Source organism: Cebidichthys violaceus, unplaced genomic scaffold (genome assembly GCF_023349555.1).
Source record: "Cebidichthys violaceus isolate CVI_PGR_0920_01 unplaced genomic scaffold, fCebVio1.0.p SCAF_9, whole genome shotgun sequence".
Lineage (NCBI taxonomy): Eukaryota > Metazoa > Chordata > Actinopteri > Perciformes > Stichaeidae > Cebidichthys > Cebidichthys violaceus.
Window position 1 is genome coordinate 5,327,861 of NW_027176975.1, and position 21,175 is coordinate 5,349,035.

The following is a 21,175-nucleotide window of genomic DNA, read 5'->3' on the forward strand; positions in this document are numbered from 1 at the left end:
ATATGGTCGAGCTCGTCATCTATATAATCAGGTTAAAAATAAAATCAGAGAGCAACAAAAAAAAAAAAAAAAAGACAAATGCCCTTGTAAAATTCAACTGGATATTCAGTCATCGGATAATGATAGCTAAATACTGTATATCAAATGAAAATGATGAAAAAAGATCAAAGTTAAATTGCCAACTGAAGATGTGCTGAATGGTGAGACTGAAGATGTGCTCCGTGTTTATACTTTTTAAAGTTTGCTTTCATTGAGAACACTTGGTGAACGTGTTCTCTTCAGAATAGTACACACACGCTCATAGACGCAAAGGCTGCCTCCAATAAGGACTTATTGACTTAGCTATCGTATATAAGGTGGCAAGGCATTCACACGTGGATCAAACAACATTGTTTTTGATGAATTTCAGAGAGATTTAATATCAATAGTTTTAGTGTGAGAATGTTTGCAACCCAGACTAAAGCAAACCCCGTTTTAAGCTGTCCTGAAGCTTCTGACAGACATCAAAGAACCTGAAGCTGCAGGTTCAACCTGCACATCAGTGAGGAGACATCATGGACCAATACTCATAGCAGAACAGTGCCATCCATCAATAATCATGGGATGTTTCACATTGATCCACTCATTTGCGCAGACTGTAATTTGGGCATTCTAAATTATGTCCTCAAAAATATTATCTACAGTATTTAATCTGCACTACACTAAATATTTGTGAGAAATGCAGGCTACCCTACTGAAATGCCCTTTGAGTATGTCTCAATGATAAATAAAAAACTAACTGCACTCTCGGCACTGTAAGTTGGCACATTGCCTTCCTGAGATCAAAGAATTGCCACACTGCAGACATTTTTTCCCTCCTACTGGAAAAAAACTTTTTGTCTGTATAAGTGAGCTTCATTGATTCCCAAAGAAGCACTATAGAACAGAGGCCTCTTTGATACTGTACAGCAGACCTCAAGCAGACTTATGACCCATTTATGTTTTAATTTAGGTATTAAGCCAAAAAAGCCTCCACCTCCTCACAAAACATTTCTGTTGGTAGCATTTTATTAAAAAAAAAGGGCTTAATCGTTATTTCAAATTGCTACTGGTTGCTGCTCCAGGTCATTAAATGTCATCATTTACTGAATGCCCTTTAAATGGGACATGCAGCCATAATGAAAAGATTGAAAGGATTAAATGTGATTCTGCTGTGAGCGTTCATATTCATCATGCATGATACTGGCAAAATGGTAAATGGAAACAAAGATTTGTCTCGGAGGAGGATGGAAGCGATCTGAAGAAATCAGCTTTTTATATTCATGCATTTTCCGCAACTCTCGTGGATTCTTGTTTGTTTCTTTCCTGTGGTGATGTGAATTCCACTTTACAGTCTGGCTTGTTGTGTTGTGCTGAGCCACATTAGGTCTTTTTTTGTTCGCCACAGAGGCAGTGTCGGGAAATTGTAAGTCATGCTTCCTAATCCCCAAGCATTTGAATTCATAGGAGAGGGTGTGGAGTAAAACACACACACACACACACACACACACACACACACACACACACACACACACACACACTACTAACACAGACACACACCAAAGACAGGCACTCACAAATACCCAATTTAAAGACTAACACATGGACCAGCAAAGACATATCCAGAGAAGAGCAATTCAAAGAAATACATTAAGCTAACAACATGCGCACACATACTACATTAAAACAGACAATCAGATTACAGAGAAGCCACTAGGATTTGCATGTGGCCAACAACAAAATTATTCACAAATGAAAACACATTCACTGAATATTAATCTGACATGTAAAGAAGGTGGCAGGGGGGCAGAGGGAGAATGTACGAGCTGGGATGAGCTGGTGACACAGAATGGAGAAGTGGAAGGAAGAGATGGCGGTAGGAGGTAAAGGGGGGAGAGAGGGGAGCGAGAGAGAGAGAGAGAGAGAGAGAGAGAGAGCGAGAGAGAGAGAGAGAGAGAGAGAGAGAGAGCGCCATGGGGCCAAATGGACAATGAATGAGAAATCAAGAGTGAGAATGAAATACAGGGCAAGAGGAGCTTGCACAAGCACACACACGCTCTCTCTCTCTCTCTCTCTCTCTCTCTCTCTCTCTCTCCTCTCTCTCTCTCTCTCTCTCTCTCTCTCTCTCTCTCTCTCTCTCTCTCTCTCTCTCTCTCTCTCTCTCTCTCTCTCTCTCTCTCTCTCTCTCTCTCTCTCTCTCTCTCACACACACACACACACACACACACACACACACACACACACACACACACACACACACACACACACACACACACACACACACACACACACACACACACAGACAGAGGCCTTTTTGTGTTTAATGCAGTTTAATGGGGCCCATTCTCCAGGCGCTTTGGGGGAGTGTGACCAATTCATTACTATGCTGGACACACCATCTTTCAGAGCTGAGGCATGGAATTGAGAGAAAGACAGCAAGGGCAAGAGAGGGGCATCCGTTTCTTCCTCCCAACCTTGACATATATCGTGGGCTTCGCTCTTTTTCTCTGCAGTCTCTCGTTTGGCCGTTATTACTCAGCCAAAGCTCTTCACGTCTGTTTGAAGGACCATCCTGGTGTTTTTGCATGTTTTATCCCATGTTCTGAAAGTTCTGAAAGCTTTCCATTAATGACGATCAATTTTCTGAAGAATGACGTAGCACTAAGTTGTGCGTAGGCTTTGCATTCTAATTGGGAAACTCATATTTGCATGTCTGAGCATGGAATATTTGCACTCATATCTATTCGGAAACTGGTCCTTAGTAATGGCTAAATACCGTCCACTACTCATCCATTCTTCTTGAGTTACCAGAATGACAACGAGGAAAGCCAGGGTTGGCATCGTCACACTCCGCTCGTCTTTGCCCCCCTGTTCCTGTGTAATCACCAGCGGACATGTTTCATCGGTCTTGGCACTGAGCGTGCCGCTGTCGGCACAGAACACCCACCTGCATGCCTGGACAGCTATTCTAGCCACTGAAGGGTAAACACTGCTGGGATATCTTCCTGCGCTCTCCTCTCATGGTGTTGCATTTGGTGATGGTTCTCATGAGCACCGTCTCTCTGGCCCTATACATGACTCACCGTCATGCCAGCAGGATCAGGGTGAAATTGATCCAGTCACAGTCGTGGCGCCATTTCCTTTTCTTGCCAACAAATGCAGGAAGACACTGTCTAGGTAGGAAATGGAGACACCCCAGCTCTGGGTTTACTTTGATTGCAAGTGGTAGACAAGTTTGGTTGAAATGATTCCAGAAATGAGGTGGGAAAAGCTGTGGTAGTCAGCAATGGTATGACCAAAAATGTATATCACGGTATTTTGTAAGATTATACCGGTTTCATGGTATATCACGGTATTTTTTTTTCCTCGTTAGCGCAGTAACTAATTAACGCCAAAAATGATTGTGCGTTTAATTATTAAGCGGACATTTTTAACACAAGAACTGGCCGGCCAACCAGCTGGCAGCGAGCGGTGAACAGCTGTTTGTGTGGAGTGTCTTCTGTCTCTTCCTGCTTCCTTCACCTACATTCCCCTTGGTCCTAAGTCCCTCCCTGTACAGCTTCTTATCACCCTCTATGTACCAATGTACATTTATAACAAATACCGCACATATTACACTCTAATCAGTGTATATGTGTCCAACCAAAATACCCCAAAAAGCTAAAAAAAGTTAGGGTTTTTAAAGTGTTTTTGTTCGTAATATGTATAATAAGCATATCATTTAGTTATCTCTACTGAGAACTTAACAAACATAAAAATATGACGTAGATAGGTTTGCAGTTTTCAAGGTGTACATTTCAGATTGCATCTATTACACATGAAAATAACTCATGTTTTCTGCCGAGGTGATGTAAGTTGCTCATGTTACCACCAGCGGCAACAACAGTGGCGCCAAACTCGCAAAACGTCAGATTTTTTAAAACCAAAACACTTCCGAACAGCAGACACAGCTCCTCTCTTGGGCACAGACTCTATTGGTGCATCTCCGGTCTCTCTTTGTTCCTCCTGCATCGCTCTTTTCTGTTCTTTAAGTAATGCGACGGAGCCTCTCCCAGCTGTTAGCAGACTGTTGTGCTAACGGCTAGCTACTGAGCTGTACCCAGCATGCTGTTCGGCGGTGAAATTTTATGAATGTACAATTATTAGTGTTACAAATTGTTTATGTGTCACAAACTGTTGTGTGCCGTGGTGTTGCCCTGTTAAAGAGCTTTAGTTGTGGGTTATTAATTGTGATATAAAGTTATAACCATAACTTAGGGGTCCCTCTCACTACATAAGTAGCTCCAACCGTAACAGTCTTAGCGGCGAACAATATATTTTGCTTCCTGTTGAAGAGTGACAGCAGTTGTTTCGGCTATACCGGTATGACAATGTATGAAAAATTCATATCATACGGGAAATTAAAACCGGTTTACCGCCCAGCCCTAGTCAGCAATCAAACCTCCTCCATCTATTTCTACGCAGAGATTGTTGAGAATCAGGGTCAAAGGTGACACCCTTCAGTGGCGAGCCTCAGTCTGGACAAACGTTGACCTGTGTTCGACTGCAGCACCTCACCACGGAGTGAGGCCCGTCATTGTAGTTTCTCCATGGCAGAACATTATTGGACGATTAATCAACCCTCTCTACAGAGTGTGGCAGAATTATGTTGCAGGGTGAGGTCTTAACTCTCTGAATAATGTCAATGTTTCAATAATTGCTAAAAGGACACGTGTATGAACTCTTACAATAGCGGGAGCAATACATTTCTAGGCTGCTTCTTTGTTTCCCTTGCACGACCATTTCTCTTCAGAGGGATTTGTTAAGTGTCCAGGGAAGATCTATTGGGCCGACATGCTATTGACGCCTAAACGGTGGGCCGATTCACTGGTCGTCATGTAGGACTGGCTCTTTAGATAACAGCACCCAAGAGTATCGTCAGCACCAGCAAGACAGGAAGAACACCTAAAATCAATGACATGCTGTAGAAAACTGTGAGCAGTAACGTGAAGTATACACATTAGTAAATGTGGTAGAAATGCAGATATTTTATTGCAGTTGGTCCTACCTGGTCGTTTAAATGTAACTATTTGATAATCTACATTTCTGTTGGTTTCGTTCCCTTCTTTCCTCTCTTGCGCTTGTTGATTTTGTATGTTGAAATGATGAAGGTCAGAGAAATGTTGTACACTTAGTTTTAGGGTGAATGTTCTGCAGGAGGAAACCCACCCCGGGGATGAAGTTATCCAATCTCTCTAAGGAACTGCGGTGTTTGCCAGACAAGATTAGCATACTGAAAAGCCATCAGGATTTTTGGCTATTCATTAAAATGCTGATTTTTTTTTTTTTTTATTCAGGAGGAATTAAAGAGATGTCTTGCAGTGGTTCCCTAGACTGGGAGTTCAGACTCCCAAGCGTGTCAAAATGTTAAAAATGATATCACAATGAGCGTATGGGAAAGAAAACCTTGAGGCTTTTCATTGCACCAAATATAATGAAAAGGCATGAAAAAAAAAAAGACTAAATAAAAATACTTCCTCTAGTACAGTTCAACACATTTTATTCTGATTCTCTATCTGTCAGTGGAGTTGGAAAATCAACTCTTTAACTAATATGCACACGCACACCTTAATCTCTCACAAGCACACGCTTGCACTGCGCTACACGTGTTAACTCCCCCGATTGCAAAAACACTGCGCTCAAATCTTAATGAAACTTTCAACACTTTAATACACTCTCTGTATACAGATGCTGTGCATATTGCTGCCTCAGGAAAACACACACACACACACACACACACACACACACACACACACACACACAATCACTCACACACACACACACACACACACACACACACACACACACACACACACACACACACACACACACAATCACAAGCTCTCCCTCGCCTCTTATGTCTCGCCCCTCACTGTGTCGATCTTCCTTCGACTTACACACTCAGTGCACAAAGCCGTGTACAGAGAGTAATTCAATTAAGCTATGCGGAGTGTGAGAGCTGGCTGGTGGCTTTTATGAGCGATCACTTCAGTCACTCATGTGGGGTCAGGGGGCTTCTTTTTCTTTAGACAAAGGCCAGACAACTGTACCCTCCCTCTTCAGAGCAATGCTACCATCACAATATCACATGTTCAGCTTCACCTGATGCCAACGTCAGAAATACAACGACGTATAAAGAGTGCACGCATCTACGTTGTTGCTGAGACGCAAAGTCCATTTGCAGTCCAGCCCAACAACAGTCTATTGCCATGCCTAATTAATTATCATGCTTGATGTGAATACTAATTTAAGTCACTAATTACTAACTAACTACTTTTACCATGCTTCATGCTTGCAGATTTCCGTACTTGCAAATATTGATGGTGGCATACAATACAAAAGCTGGTATTATTTATTTATTTATTTTTTTATTATTATCAGCAAATCTCCTGGGAGGACCAAAAGAAACAAATGAATTAATCCGAGTAGATTAGATTCTGAACCCTCTGGTCTTTACCTCCTCACTGAGATAAATTCTCACAGCCCATTTGGTTGCATGCCAGCCGGTGACATCACTGCCTGCTGTAGTAGGAAACATCTCCATGTCCCTCTGTTCAGCACAGACCCTGCTTCTCCTCAAAAGCAGTCATTCATACATTTGAAGTTTTTAATGTTCTTATGCGTTCGGACACATTTGAAAGATACCACCCCCCCCCCGTGACCCGTTTTGTATGCTGTGACAGGAAAAAGCAGACTCCCTCCCATTCATCTTAATGCTGGGACAGGATGCTGCAGCGAGACAGCAGACTTCTAGTGTTTGCATTGTTCATGCACCTATTTTCCGTGCAACAGAAATGTATTGTCCACATCAAGATCAGATATATTTCTTGATGGCATCACAGAGCTCCTCTGGCATTCTAGGTTCATACAGTGGGTCACAAACACTGCTGGAGGCCCCTAAAAGTGTCTCTCCCAACATCATTATACAAATTTCCTTGAGTGCCGGCAAACTAATGTTTTGCTTTGCAATAATCAAAATAAGTGGGTAAAAGAGCTCCACTTAAAAACCCCACTCTCCTCTATCCTTGAAACACCTCTGGCTTCTGTTTGAATAATCTGGGGATTCACTCGCTAACTCATCATGTTTGGTCTTGAAGCGGCAGTTCACTTTTTCTTTAAGTTGAAAGTTATCATTGGATTGCACCTCTTTGCAAAATCAAACAGCAAAATCAAAGTGGCAGACTTGGAAAAAGTCTGGGTGGAGCGATTATGAGATGCCAAGGTTTTATTACGGCTTCCCTCTGTCTCCGTCTGCCTTGGCAAATTTGTGAGCATAAACAGTCTAGGACATCCGCTGGATGTAAAGTCTGGAGGTGCTCAAATGCAAAAGGCATTAGGACAGCTGGTAAAGGTGACTGGCATCCCTTAAGGACAGACTGCACTCAAGCATTCTGTGGGTGCAAAGAATCCCGCCCCTATTAAGTGCTTGTGGTCTCTGCAGGACATTGATAAAATATGAATGATGAATTTCACACAAATTGGTCGCAGGTGGCCTTTTAAGAAGGTTTACACTGGCCGCAATGCTCCCAAAGGGAAATTGTGATAAAACCGTAGCTTGATGGATGCCAAGAACGTGTGCATACACACTGAGAAACTAGAAACCATTAGTGTTCAACAGACTCAACACATCAGAATGCTCTAAGCACTGTGGTCCCTTGATAATTCACGGCAGACACTCGTGTGCATCCTCTTTTCCTCTCTTCACTTCTCCAGAGTCGCTCTCTTCCTCTCTCTTTAGTCTTTTCCTCCTCCGTCATCCACTCCTCTGTGCCCCTCCAGTCGTCTGTTCCTTTGTCCACCCAGTCGTTTCTTCAAGTGCTTCTCACGGAGCGAGCAGCCCTCTTCTCTTGGCTATTATGTCTTCCATCAACCTCGACGCTCCTAATTCATCTTCCCGAGCCTTTTACCAAGAAAACAACTCTGATCACTGCCCAACCTTTTGTGCACCCTTCTTTATCTTCTGTGTTTATCCCTCCTTGCACCAGCGACTAGAGGTGCACCAATCGTTCAGCCACCGCATAAAACCTACTCGTACTGAATTTGATTTTATTTCTGGTCAAATTTACACACACTGTATGATGATTTTACATGGTGAAAACAGCAGCACAGACAGTCACGCAAACACAGAAAACATGTTAGATGAAGTGGGATTGAGTTTACTGCTTTTCATTTTCAGTTGGATTTTATTTGTCCAGTAACCTGAGGTACTTTTGTTTTGAGAACGCTTTGAGTGAGAGAAGTTACTGTAAATATTATATTAACATACATAATTGAATTCAATATCCAATGAAAGGAAAATTACAATTACAGCAATGATTGTGTTTGTTTTCAATTATAGTTTTTAGAAAGAAATAAAACTGGAATCGGCAGGTCAGCCTTTTAAAAAGCCAAGTATTGCATCTCGACTTGTAACCAATCCTTCAAAACAAATTGTCCTCTCACATATCTTTCTATGACTTTAACTTCTACTAACTTTCCATCTCCCACTTGCTCACATCTTCTCATCTACTCTGAGCTTTCAGGATATGATTGTACTTCACATTTCCTCCAGCCTTCTTTCCCTCCTCTCCTCCTCTCTCCTGACCCGTTAAGCCCTCTTATGTCACTGCTCCAGCCACAGAGATGATAGCATAACCTGTCCCATTATTCATGAGGCAACACTCGTGAGTTCATATTTCAAAACCAGCAGGCAATACATGTCGGCCTAAACCCCCCCTGACCTCACCTCCCCCCAATTGTTGTCTCTCCTCCTCATTCCTTGTCGTGTCTTTTCTGGCCTCTCTCCTCCTCTCTCTCTCTTCAGCACCCATCAATCCTCCCCTCCTGCCTCCTTCCTTTGATTTTCTCTTCCTCCTTTCCCCCCCATCTGCTGATCTCCTTTCGCTTTGTTTTTTCCGTACTTCTCTCTCTCTCTCGCTCTCTCTCTCTCTCTCTGACTCTCAGAAGACCTTCCAGCTAAAAGGTGTGAAGGAGGAACTAAGTGCTTTCCCCTGTCTATAAACAACGTCCTTTATGCCTGCATGGCTCTGGGCCTGCCCGCCTGTGGGAGGGAAAGAAGGGAAATGTCTGCAGAGATTTATCTATTGCTCAATCTCTTTGTCTCAAATTTGCTCGCGCACTTTCCCACCTGTGAAGCGAAAGGATAGCCAGCAGCGGACTTGAGAAAAGAACAATAAAGAGGGTGCAGTGGGACGAGAAATCCTAACAGAATACAGTTGACAGGGGATGAAGGGACAGCAGCAAGCACTTCAGCACATAGTTTAATCACAGAAGCATTGAATGGCTGGGCCTTGTGAAGTCAAGTGAAAACGGTAAACATAGTTATAATTAATGAACGTGTCATCTTTTTTAAACTCACTACCTGAGGAATCCTAGTCCTGGAAAAGACATGTATGCATGAAACATATTTGCTCTTATGCAAACAAGTCAAATGGGTGGTCTAACATTGAATAGGAGGGATCAACACTGTATAAGTAATCCGGTTATAACTATATTACGAGTCTGAAAGGTTATTTGCACCTCTCAATGGAAATGTAAGAATTTCCTGAGGATTTCTGGGCTCTAGATTGACGCTGGAGGGTAGGACTAAGAAATATAGTCAGCAACGGTAAATACAGTATGAAGATATCAAGGTCTTTTTTTCACATTAAGGGGATCTCCTGGGATCTGCTTCAGGCATACTGAAGGCTTGGACCTTGAACTGAAAAACTGCTGTAAAACAGTCAAGAATAATAAACAAAAGAGTGACGCTGTAACAAGTATTCCGGAGGCCGGAGCTGGATATAAAACACACCGCCATGATTTTGAGACTTGGATGCTCATCAATGCAGCAATGTGACTTCACTGACTCAAAAATACATTTGTTATAATAGTATAGTTGTATAGCATAAAAGTGGTTTGTGACTATAGTGTTGAATGTGCTGCAGACGCTTAATCATTAACATCTTCACCCAGAAGGGCACCAAGTGCAGCAGGAAGAGACAATTTATCAGTCAAACCGCTCATTTCCCCTCAGCCACAGTCCCTCGTCACCTTCCCCTCTACCAATTCTCTTCCCCAAACCACAGAGGGCAAGTCTTATCTTATTGTCTTCTTCTTTTTTTCTCTCTCTCTCTCTGCATCTCACTCCCTCCCATTTAATCTCTGTGCATCACTATCTCACTCTGCCTATCTATCTCTTTATGTGCTTCAAAGGCTGGTGCATTGGCTCTTCTGAGCATTTATTAAAGTGCTTCTCATGGCTCAGTCCTCTACATGTTCACCTGACCCTGAAGCGCTCTCTCTCGCTCGCTCTCTCTCTCTCTCTCTCTCTCTCTCTCTCTCCACCAGGTGATTTACACACGTTACCCATTTGTCAAGGAGAGTGGGTGGTTTGAGCTATCGCCGTGGTAACTCAGTAGCCTGATTGACAGCCTGTCATTTGGGTGTCGACCATCGGCCAAAGAGAGGCCTGTAATCATTTCCCAAGAGATGGATGGGATGGCACAGTGTTGTACTCGTAGGAGAGATACAGAGAGAAAGATATGCGAGATTGAAGTTGGTGGCAATATATTAAAAAAAAAAATTAAATTTATGCAACACCTACAAATGGAAGAACTTTTTTCTGCTATGCTACACTTTGATAAGGGTGCAGCAGATACTCAAACATGACTAGGTTTGAATTTCAATATAAATGGGTTACATCATCATAATAAATTTAACAAAAATCCACCAGACGACATGTTCCTCCTCCCTACCTGCTGTTTCACCTCCTTCCCCCATCACCCACCCCCACCCTCTCTGTTACTCTGCATTTAGGTGGGAAGTGGCTTTAAAAAAAAAAAAAAAAAGCCAAACTCACAACAATGGATCTTAAAATGGTGAGTGAAGAGAGAAGAGGGGAAATAGAGAGAGACTGAGGTTGGGCTAGTATTGCAGTTGGCAAAACAATGTATGCCTCTTCAATTTTGGAACAGGAAGTAACTGTCGCGTGTCCATAATATAGACACAATTTATATTTTGCCAATAGAACGTTGAATTCAATTGTGCTGAAACAAAGCAGTGAGACCACAAGAGAGCACTTTACATCCAAAAAGCATCAAATCAAGTTTTTTGGCTGCTCTCTGTCTATGTAGTTTATGACTCTAATAAAACACAAGCATTAGAGAGGGGTAGCCTTCTAACGCACTGTGTGTATGTGTGTGTGCACTCGCACAGTCAACAGTATACGTGCTGTTTAATAATTTATTGAGTGTTTTGTCCACTGGTCAAATAGCTCTTCACCAAGCCAAATGCTCTTAAGAGGGAGTTACTTTCAATTTTTATCCTCCAGTGTATAAAGTTCTTTGATTCTACTTTGCCATTAGGTTGTGTGTGTGTGTGTGTGTGTGTGTGTGTGTGTGTGTGTGTGTGTGTGTGTGTGTGTGTGTGTGTGTGTGTTGTGGCTTGGCAGATGAGCGCATGAAAGCAATAGTTGCAACAAAAAAGTGAACAAGCCAGTAAAGCTAAATCAAACATCACTTGAGATCATGTAATACACTCATAGAGCTAAGGTGAGTATTCAGGTGCACAATGGTTTGCTGCACAGTGTGCAATGCACCACTGAGCCATTGGAAAACAGCTGTAACTACGCTGTGTATGGAGTCAAATGGAAACATTTAAAGGGGTAGAAATGTAGTGCGATTCAAATTGCGTGTTGCTTATCCAGTAACTATAGATGTAAAGCTGTCATCATGCCATCACAGTCAAACAGCAGGGTGAGGTAGACCGCAGTGCAGATCAACGTGAGGCTGGGCAAATGTATCGAACAGCTGAACATGTAAAACTAGTGAAATAAAAGCAACGATGTCAGAGTTACAAACAGAGAACTTAGTTCTACTGCTAGTACCTCTTGTTGTATTGAAGTGGATTGTGTCCAACGCAGCAAGGAGGGGAAACCAAACAGCAATGCCAGGCATGTAAAAACGATATCAGTATTCTAATGTGGGTCCATTGATATCCATGGCAGGCACCAAAGTCTTCTTCATTGTCCGTGCTGCAGATTGAGGGGAGGAGGGAAAGAACGCCGTTACTCCAGGAGGTCTGTGTGCTCTCTCACCTGGTCCAACCATATCTGAACGTGAATTAAAGGGTTTTCTTGTATTGAGCCTTGAGGGCAAAAAGAAGCAAAAAAAATGTAGTTTTCAGTGAAGGACAGTACTGGTTTAGAAGAAGAGCCACAACAAAAATCATTTCACGGTGATCTTTTTCCATCTGCAGTGAATAACTGTCTCTGTGTGTTGAGGGAGAGGAAGTTGGCTGTCAAGCAGCTATACAGGCTAATACAAAGACAGAGAGAGAGAGAGAGAGAGAGAGAGAGAGAGAGAGAGAGAGAGAGAGAGAGAGAGAGAGAGAGAGCTGGTCAATGCTCAGTAGGGGCAGGAAGAAAACCTTTCAATAGAGATGCACTTCGGATTTCTATTCAAATGTCACTTTATATCTTCGAGCAAATCAACAGGCCTACCACCAACTGAGCACACATGCAACACACACACACACACACACACACACACACACACACACACACACATTGTTCAAAGCTCAAAAAGTCTGGTTGGATCTGGTTTGTCCCCAGCTGTCAGCTGCTGGACCCCATCACAAACACACACACACACACACACACACACAAACACACACACACACACACACACACAGGCACAAACTAAATAAAGCATCATATTGCCTCTTGTAAAATGTCAGTGTTGCCATGGATACACCCCTCTCACATCCCCCTCTCACATTTAGTAGGGAGGTTAATTGAATTGTAATCTATCACTGAATGAATAAAGACAAAGATTAAAAGAGAAAATGATGAAGTGCAGAAGACAGATCAGAAAAAATGGAGGGCAATGTAAAAGAACAGAGTTTGTCATCTTTACAATTTAGCCATGGCTACTGCAGAGAGGAGGAAGGACACATCTAGAAGAGAAAGATGAGCAGAGGAATGTCAATGCATCAAGAAAGCCACCGTGTGTGTGTGTCTGACTGTGTATACAGTTGTTTGTTAGGCAGTGAGATCAATCAGCAAATGAAGGGAAGATGGCAGCAGAGGGAGGGAACGACCTTAGAAAATGAGACGTCTTTGGTCTCTATGGCAGCTAACGAGACTGTCCTGTGCATTCGCATCAGTGAGAGCACAAAGATGCGGAAGATGGACAGACACACTGAAGAGGGAGGCAAGGGAAGAGAATGGGGCGTAAGGCTAGATGATTTTGGCCCCCGGTTTCCATGACGTCTGATTTCAGTGTGTGTGCGTGCTTTGTGGGGAAACAGAAAGTGAGGAGGGCCGAATGACCCAAAAGATGGCTGTGTTGCTTTTTAAGATAGGGTTAATAACATGAGATCAGGATACAGATGATGACTGCAGATGTTGATTGTGCAGATGAAGACTGATGTACAACAAATCTAGAATCATGGATATTGGACTGAACAGACGGACAAACTGAAAACACGGCCATCGTCGGCACAGAGGCATAAGAAGGAGTGAACAAGTTGGTTTACAGTCATGAGAGATCTACGTGGCTCGAGATGTTTGAACAGAAAATGTACCCTAGTTTGAAAACGCAACCACAGATGAAGACTTAGATCTGCTGTCAAGACAAAGCCACATCCTGCCTTTTTTTTTTCCTTCACCAGCCATTTCCCAATGTCAAAAGGCCTCGCGTTGGACACAAGTGACTCAGCAGCTTTCAGTCAGGCAGAACACGGACCACACAATGTAGAGAATACTGAAGCAAGTCTCATCAGACTGTATGAATATAGAACATGCTTCAACCGCATCACACAGATGTACAGGCCGGTCCTGTGTTCTCAGGGTTGTAGGATCCCAAGAATACTGATCCTACATGTAGCTTTTTTTTGTCTCCCTCTCTATTTTTTCCAGCCTGGGCTGAATTAGTTCCTAATTAGCAGAGGTTATTTCAGGGAATTGTGAATCCAGGCACTGTTTTGACTCTGATGAAGACCCACCTGGCGTCTAGACGCTAGTTCTTTAGTAAAGGTTGGTTGCCTGACTGCAAATCCGTGTGCTCAAGTATACTTTGGACCAAATCTCTGAAGCCTTACCCAATCCAATCAGATTCTCTTGGGGAAAGCCTGAGGACACTACAATGTAGCTGCAAATTGTGCTTTATGTTTCGTCCACTGTGTGTGAACCCTATAATCTGAACTGCAGTGAAAATGTGAGTGTAAACACAGGAACACTTGCAGACACAGCTTCCCCACAAATTAACCAGGAACTAGCATAAAACGACACCTAAGTCATGCAATAATACAGCTCTTATATCTGATGAAACATCAAGCTTTGCAGTAGTGAAAAACCCAAGTGCTGAAAACAGAGAAGACTGTTTTTGACACAAATTTTTGACTTTTCCATTTTCTCCGAGTTAACTTCATTGGACACTGCTGTTGCTTTTTCAAGTTGCCTGAATCAAATTCTTTGTCGGTAATGTTCAGTTCTATTTGCGTCTCCATCCAGTGCGCTGACATCTCCACTGGTACCGACACTTTTGTTTATATTCGGTTTACAGACTGGGAATCCAACAGAGGAGGCGGGTCTTCTAAATCTTTTAAATGGCACACTCATGTTTGGTGATCAGGGAAGATCATCTAACTTTGCGATATTCTGAGGAAAAATTCAAAACGACCCGATTACAAAATCCAAAGTCGTTCCTTTCTTTGCACTCTGAATGAAAGTCCTGCATGAAAGATGAAAGACAGAAAGTGTGGAAGAGAGAAACATTCTTTAGAGGAAGCGTTTCGGATAGGAGTGTGTGTTCAATGTCATTTGAAAAAGTGCTGCCCTTTCAGTGTGACATTCTTATTTTCTTTAACGTGTGAACTCATCAATATGACAAAGTCTGATGAAGTTATTCTCATCACGCTCATGCAGCCAAGTGTTTCACACAGCCGTAAGCCATTTGCTCAATGCTGACTTTAGCACTATATCGCTAATGTGAATCCCAACGAGTTCCACTGAGTCACAATGGATCAATCGACAGGACGACGCATCTTCGTCACTCTAATCCATTGAAACTTTAATTAAGAATTTAACAACGTACACATCCCATTTAGCATTAGAAGCCTTACCGCTTTACAAGCACTTTTTTAATAATAATAAAAAAAGATATATGTGTGTGTATATATATATATATATATATATATATATATATATATAGAATACAGAATGAAAAGGAAGGTTTTGGGACTGTCTCTCACCATCTGCTTAGAAACACATTTGTACAGATGTCCCAGGCGTCCCCTATGACTCGGTGTGATGTTATGTGCTGTCCATGGTGCTGAAGTAAAGATATGATCTGCTAGAGAGACGATAATCAACATAACGTGCAAACACATGCTCAGGCTTTTGATGTAGGGCAATTATTTTTCATGAGCAATTAATCTGTTGATAATCTTCTGTTGATTAATCAATTAATGGTTTAGTCTGTAAAATTGCTTGATTTGGGTTGACCAACAGTCCAAAACACAAAGACATTCAATTTGCAAAGCTGCAAACCGTCACATCTGAACAAAGCTGGAACCAACACACGGTTGGCTTTTTTTTGTTTGATAAACAACTTCAACAGATTGCTACCATTTTTTTATTCATAAATTGGCAGGGTAGAATCTGAGAAATAGACATCTGTGAGGAAAAATCCCCATGAATTGCAGAGATTGTTGTTCTTGATTTAGTGCTTCCTTTCTCAGCTTTAATCACTGAAGGAATGAATCATATTCTTAGATGAGTCATCCATGTGCATTTTATCCTTGGGATTTTTTCTTTAGTTTTAGTATTATTTAAAGCACTAAACGGTTTCTTTTGATGGAGACACCGGCTAACCATAGGTGAGACAAAGTATAGAAACATCTAACAGGTAGTCATAGAGTCTGTAAAGTGTTTAAGTTCTATTTGCACACCTTCCAGTGAAGCTGAGAGTTTGTTTTCCTTCTTCATTCTTTACCTGTGTGTGTGTGTATATATATATATGTGTGTGTGTGTGTGTGTGTGTGTGTGTGTGTGTGTGTGTGTGTGTGTGTGTGTGTGCATAAATGCGGCGGTGTGCCCTGTGTGTCAAGACTAAACTGAGATGAAAAATAAGCTGAGACAACTATTGAGTTCTCTCCCTCCTGTGGTCTCCTCCTTTCCTGCTTCTCCTCGCCCCCCACCTTTCCATAGACTGTTATCCAATTAGGTGATTCTCATTGCTTTAATCAATGGGGACACCAACGGGCACACATTGACATGCATGCAGACACACACACACACACACACACACACACACACACACACACACACACTGTTCCCTCAGTAATGTCTAGACCGGTTACTATGGAGAGATGGGGGGGATAGGGTGTAGGGAGTGAAATGTGAATATAAGTGACAGGAGCAGACCCACAATTAAGTACCACACAGGAGGAAGAAAGGGAGGGAGTGTGATTTAATCCAAGCCCCTTCTCACACTCCTGAGACAGTTTTGTACACACACACACACACACACACACACACACACACACACACACACACACACACACACACACACATAAACACACACGCGGCCCTCGGGGCAGATAAGTCATTTTGATAATGCATTTTAAAAAGAGATTTCTTTTTAAAATGTAGGTGGACGACTTTATTGTAAAACGGCCTGTATTGTTAGAGATATGGTTATTATGATGTGCCATATTCGTATGACTCACTCACAGCAGAGAAGCAAGCTAGACAAAGACGGTGGGACTCTCAGACCGGCATTCCTCTTTGAAGCCCTCTGGACCTAGACATGAACCTCTGATACGTAAGCATCAATGTCTGCCTCTGTGCCACATGACCCTTTGTATCACATCTTGAAGTGAACAAGAAAATGAACTTTGCTTTTGTACCAGGATGGCGCAAATATTGAGGGTAAATATGTTAAAGTAGCAGCAATTGTTTTTTGTTTCTGATTAGAAGGGCACCAAGCAAAGCATATGATGCCATAATAAACGAGAGACAGACAGAGACAAAAGACAATTGATTTGCCAGCCAGGTTACCAGTTAGCGAGAGAAATACACAGATAGACAGGCAGATAGGGGGACAGGCACGCCGTTTATCAGCCAGCTAACTACACAACCAGACGGGCAAACAGAAAGACTGGCAGGCAGAGTGGCAGGGAAGCGAGTCAGGCAGTCTGTTCAGTACCAGGCGGACAGGAAGACAGGGAAGTATTCATTGTACCGCCCACAAATTCAGACAGACCAGTGAACAGACTGAGGGGCTTGGAGGCCTGCAGCAGTTTAATCAGCCAGGGATGAGAGAAGAGAAAATGAGAAGCGAGGCCAGTTTGTCAATAAAAACTAGCTGGTTGAAGTCCCAATCAATAAAAAGGAACACTTGGCAACTCGTCTGTCCCTAATAAATCCCGTACTGCCAACAGATAGTGTATGCTCTTGAGAAGCTAACATCAGATTATCCTCATGAGCTTTCTATGGCAGCCAACAGTACTCGACAGTGGTGTGCCTGGCAGCTCCAAGTTGTAACTGTGTCTATATTTATGAATATGATGTATGAGATGGCAGGAAAACAATTTGCACAATTAGCAGAAACTAATTTTAACTGAAAAATTTGAAGTCACAGAATAATCCTGTCGGCGAGAAGAAAGAAAAGCGAGAAATGCGAGGACGGAAACTGATTGGGGAACATGCTGTTGGCTCAGTCCGCTCTGTCAAGGAGCAAGCGTTCAAATGCTGCCTCCTGCTGTGTTGTCACATCATTCTTTAATCGCGGCGTTTCACATAATGCTGATATCCTATGAACGGCACCTGAAACGCGAGCTGCTCACTAACCTCGACATAAAGACGGAAGAAAAACACAGACATGTATCCTTCAGAGTCCAGGTAATTGAACTAGAATCAGTATGGGACTTCAAAGAGATGTAGCCTGACTACCGAACAGCATTGCAGGGCTCTTATATCAAAGCGAGGCTCCTAAAGGTACACAAGCACACAAACACGATACACTTAAATATTGGCCACTGCTGTTGGAGACAGGAAAGCAGCCCGAGACCTGGAATGCAAATAACCTCACATATGTATTCTTCCTCAGCCAAGGCTTATATAACGTTTATCTGTGTGTGTGTGTGTGTGTGTGTGTGTGTGTGTGTGTGCATGCTTATTTCAGTGTGTACATGGACGTTGATGATGGAGTTCATCTGAAATCAATGAGATAATTCTGCTAAGAGGTGAGATCAATATACGATTTGCTAGTTTCACCTGATTCTCGCATTAAGCGGAATGCGGTTTTGAAAGATAACCGTTTTGGTCACATTTCTAACATTAGATATTCCCTTGCCTGTTCATCTTAATCATCAACTTCAGGTATCCTGTAACCGAAAGAAGCACTGCTCATCCTGCAGTGACAAACATATCCTGCAGGTTTGCAACTGTGTGTGTTGGAAGTATAGGCTTCATCAAGGTATCTTGGAACCTTAATCAAATCAAAGGCTAGCCACTTATGAGAGCATATTTATAGTACTCTGCTTGACTGGTTGATTAAATATGGTTTCACTGTTGTACTCATGACAGGTTTTGTTTACAGTGAACAGGAAATGCTAGAGATTAGATACATTAAATATACTTTTGATTTTGGTGTTCTTTCCCTCTAAAGTGGCATCAGTTTAAAGGAAGCAAAAGATGAACAACGCACAGCTGTATCACACTAATAAGTAAGTGCTCTATATGCCTCAGCCCATTGCGTCTGCATTTTGGTTAATTCTCTTTTTTTGCTGAATTAATTAGCTCAATGATTCTAAAAGGCAGACAGCCAGGCAGGCTCACACACAAACCCGTATATTTGGGCGATGATCAGTTTATCGTCCTATTTTCTTTGTGCCAGCGTATTAGCTGCTCCGTGAGAAACTTGCGCTCGTTGCAATATGTTTATCTGATCGTAGACACTGGTCCATATGGGCAGCAGTCGTAACTCAGACTGGAATGTTGGACCAGTGAGCTCATTCCTACCTACTCATTCCCAATAATGCATCAATTTATTGGTTCATTTCAAGCTACTTTGTGAATATCAATGTTCTACAGAACGGATTTCTTCCTCCATCGAAGACAAGTGTGAGTCAACAGTGACCGCTCTGAAGAAAACCATTAACATTTCTCACAAAGCATCTAAAAGCAAATATGTTGTTTGGGTTTTACCTGCTTCAAGGCTTTTGGAGAACTGTCAAACAGAAAAAACAAAAGCCCTAATTAACCACTGACACATGGTAGTCAAAAAGTAGTCGAAAAGCACATCCTCCGTGTTGTCAGATGAGTCATTAGCCATGCAGGCAATGCCAATGCGAGGGTTGTTCCCATTTATTGCAGCATTTTGCAATTTGCAGTGTTTCAGATTTAAAATAGTTAGAGATAAAGGTGGCATTGAAAGTTGCTCAGTTGACAGATGTATTTGCCGTGTGCTGTGTTTGGGGAATACTCACGCTGTTCAAGACTGATCAATTGGCTTCTTATCATATTTGAATTCAAAACACTTCACAGTGATTCATAAAGCCTTCAAGTGTTTGACCCAATAATAAACGATGCACCATTCAATTTGAAATATGTTCAACTTCCACACACATTTCCATGATAAACAACAAATATTATAAATCTGGAGAAGTGGCTGTAAACAACGGCAATAGTTTATGCAAAACTTCTCTCCTTCAGATGAAGCATTTGATTGAAACAGAGATGTGTTTCTAAACATGTTATGGTAGGTATTTTTATAAGCGTGGTTTATAATATCTGTAATACAGAATAGTGACAATTACTTCAGCGGCATCAAATTAAAGGTAACAAGTCGTCGCATATACACTTTCTCATTAACTAAATTGAGCACATTGTGAGTCAAGCTAAAAGCCTGCTAATTATCATCTTAGCTTCCAAACACTACATTAAATAAGTGTCAATTAGAAAAGCCCCATTACGACATAATGTCAGGTATTATTTATGCTCGCTTACATTGTCACAGATGAACGCTGTTGTAACAAAGACTAAGTCCCTAACTGAACGTGTTGCATGTTTGCGCTCAGCTCTGCTGCGACGCTTGTTTTCCTCCAGCAGGGGAATTTGTAAAGTGGAACCGGTGCTTTATGCGTTGCTGTTTTCACACACTGTAATGCCACGGTGCCACCCAGTGCTTCGTTCCGTCTAGTCTTTTATCAGTACTCCTGAAATGTCACATTTAGCATGCACACAGATACAAGTGTTGCTATCTGTCCCATAGTTGTGTAGAGAGCATCACAAACTAACATGTTCTCATGACTGACAACCTGACATGGAAAGTTTACTTTGCTTTGTGACACGGTGGGGTGTCATGAGTCATATAATATGTGACACTATTAGTTCTGTTATTAAATGCTTTTTTTCCCCCAATCTGTCGATGAAAACCTCATCAACAGCAATTAACTAGCATCAAAACAAAACAGCACAAATTGCTGTAACATCTTGTATTACAGCAGCTGATGTAAATGCAGGGGGATGCTGGGTAAATCTGGTGAAAATTCACACACGTCTCTGTTAAATGTCACACGTTCCTGTTAATGTGAATGAAAAGAAACTAAAAAAGTAGCACAAGGCTTTTTGCACTGCAGTCCTCATTCATCAAATGCATGCAACCAAAACTGCTTCTCATGTGAACCGTCTAATGCTGCACTCCTACAGCATCATCTGTATCTGGATTAGTCAGAGAAAGATGTCAAATTAAAAATGATATTCAAACATTTGCAGCATTACTAAAAGGTTATTGACATCATGACGTTTTGTTCCACGGCATTCTTTCAAAAAGAATTGCTCAACTGAGAATCAAGCCTTTTGCTTTTGCTTTTTAAATCAGCAGTTAATCTTTGACAGGCATACATATGCATATGCAAATCTATATTCACACGGATGGAAACGAGTAGACAAGTCTATCCGCTGTTTGACGACCATAAATCGGAATTCCACAGTCAATTCCTTGTCCAAACTACATTTGCATGAAATAAAATGGCTGTCGACATCGACACAAAGCGAAAAACAAAAAGGGAAGAGGAAATAAATAAAATGCTGCCCCATCATCAGCACACTGCGTGATGCAGGTCAACT

The 21,175-nt window shown here is 42.0% G+C and overlaps 1 protein-coding gene across 3 annotated transcripts in view; it reads right to left on the reverse strand.

Annotated features, from left to right (window-relative positions):
- grid2 (glutamate receptor, ionotropic, delta 2) overlaps positions 1-21,175 on the reverse strand; it is a 434,148-nt gene that overhangs the window by 336,289 nt on the left and 76,684 nt on the right. The window lies entirely within an intron of this gene.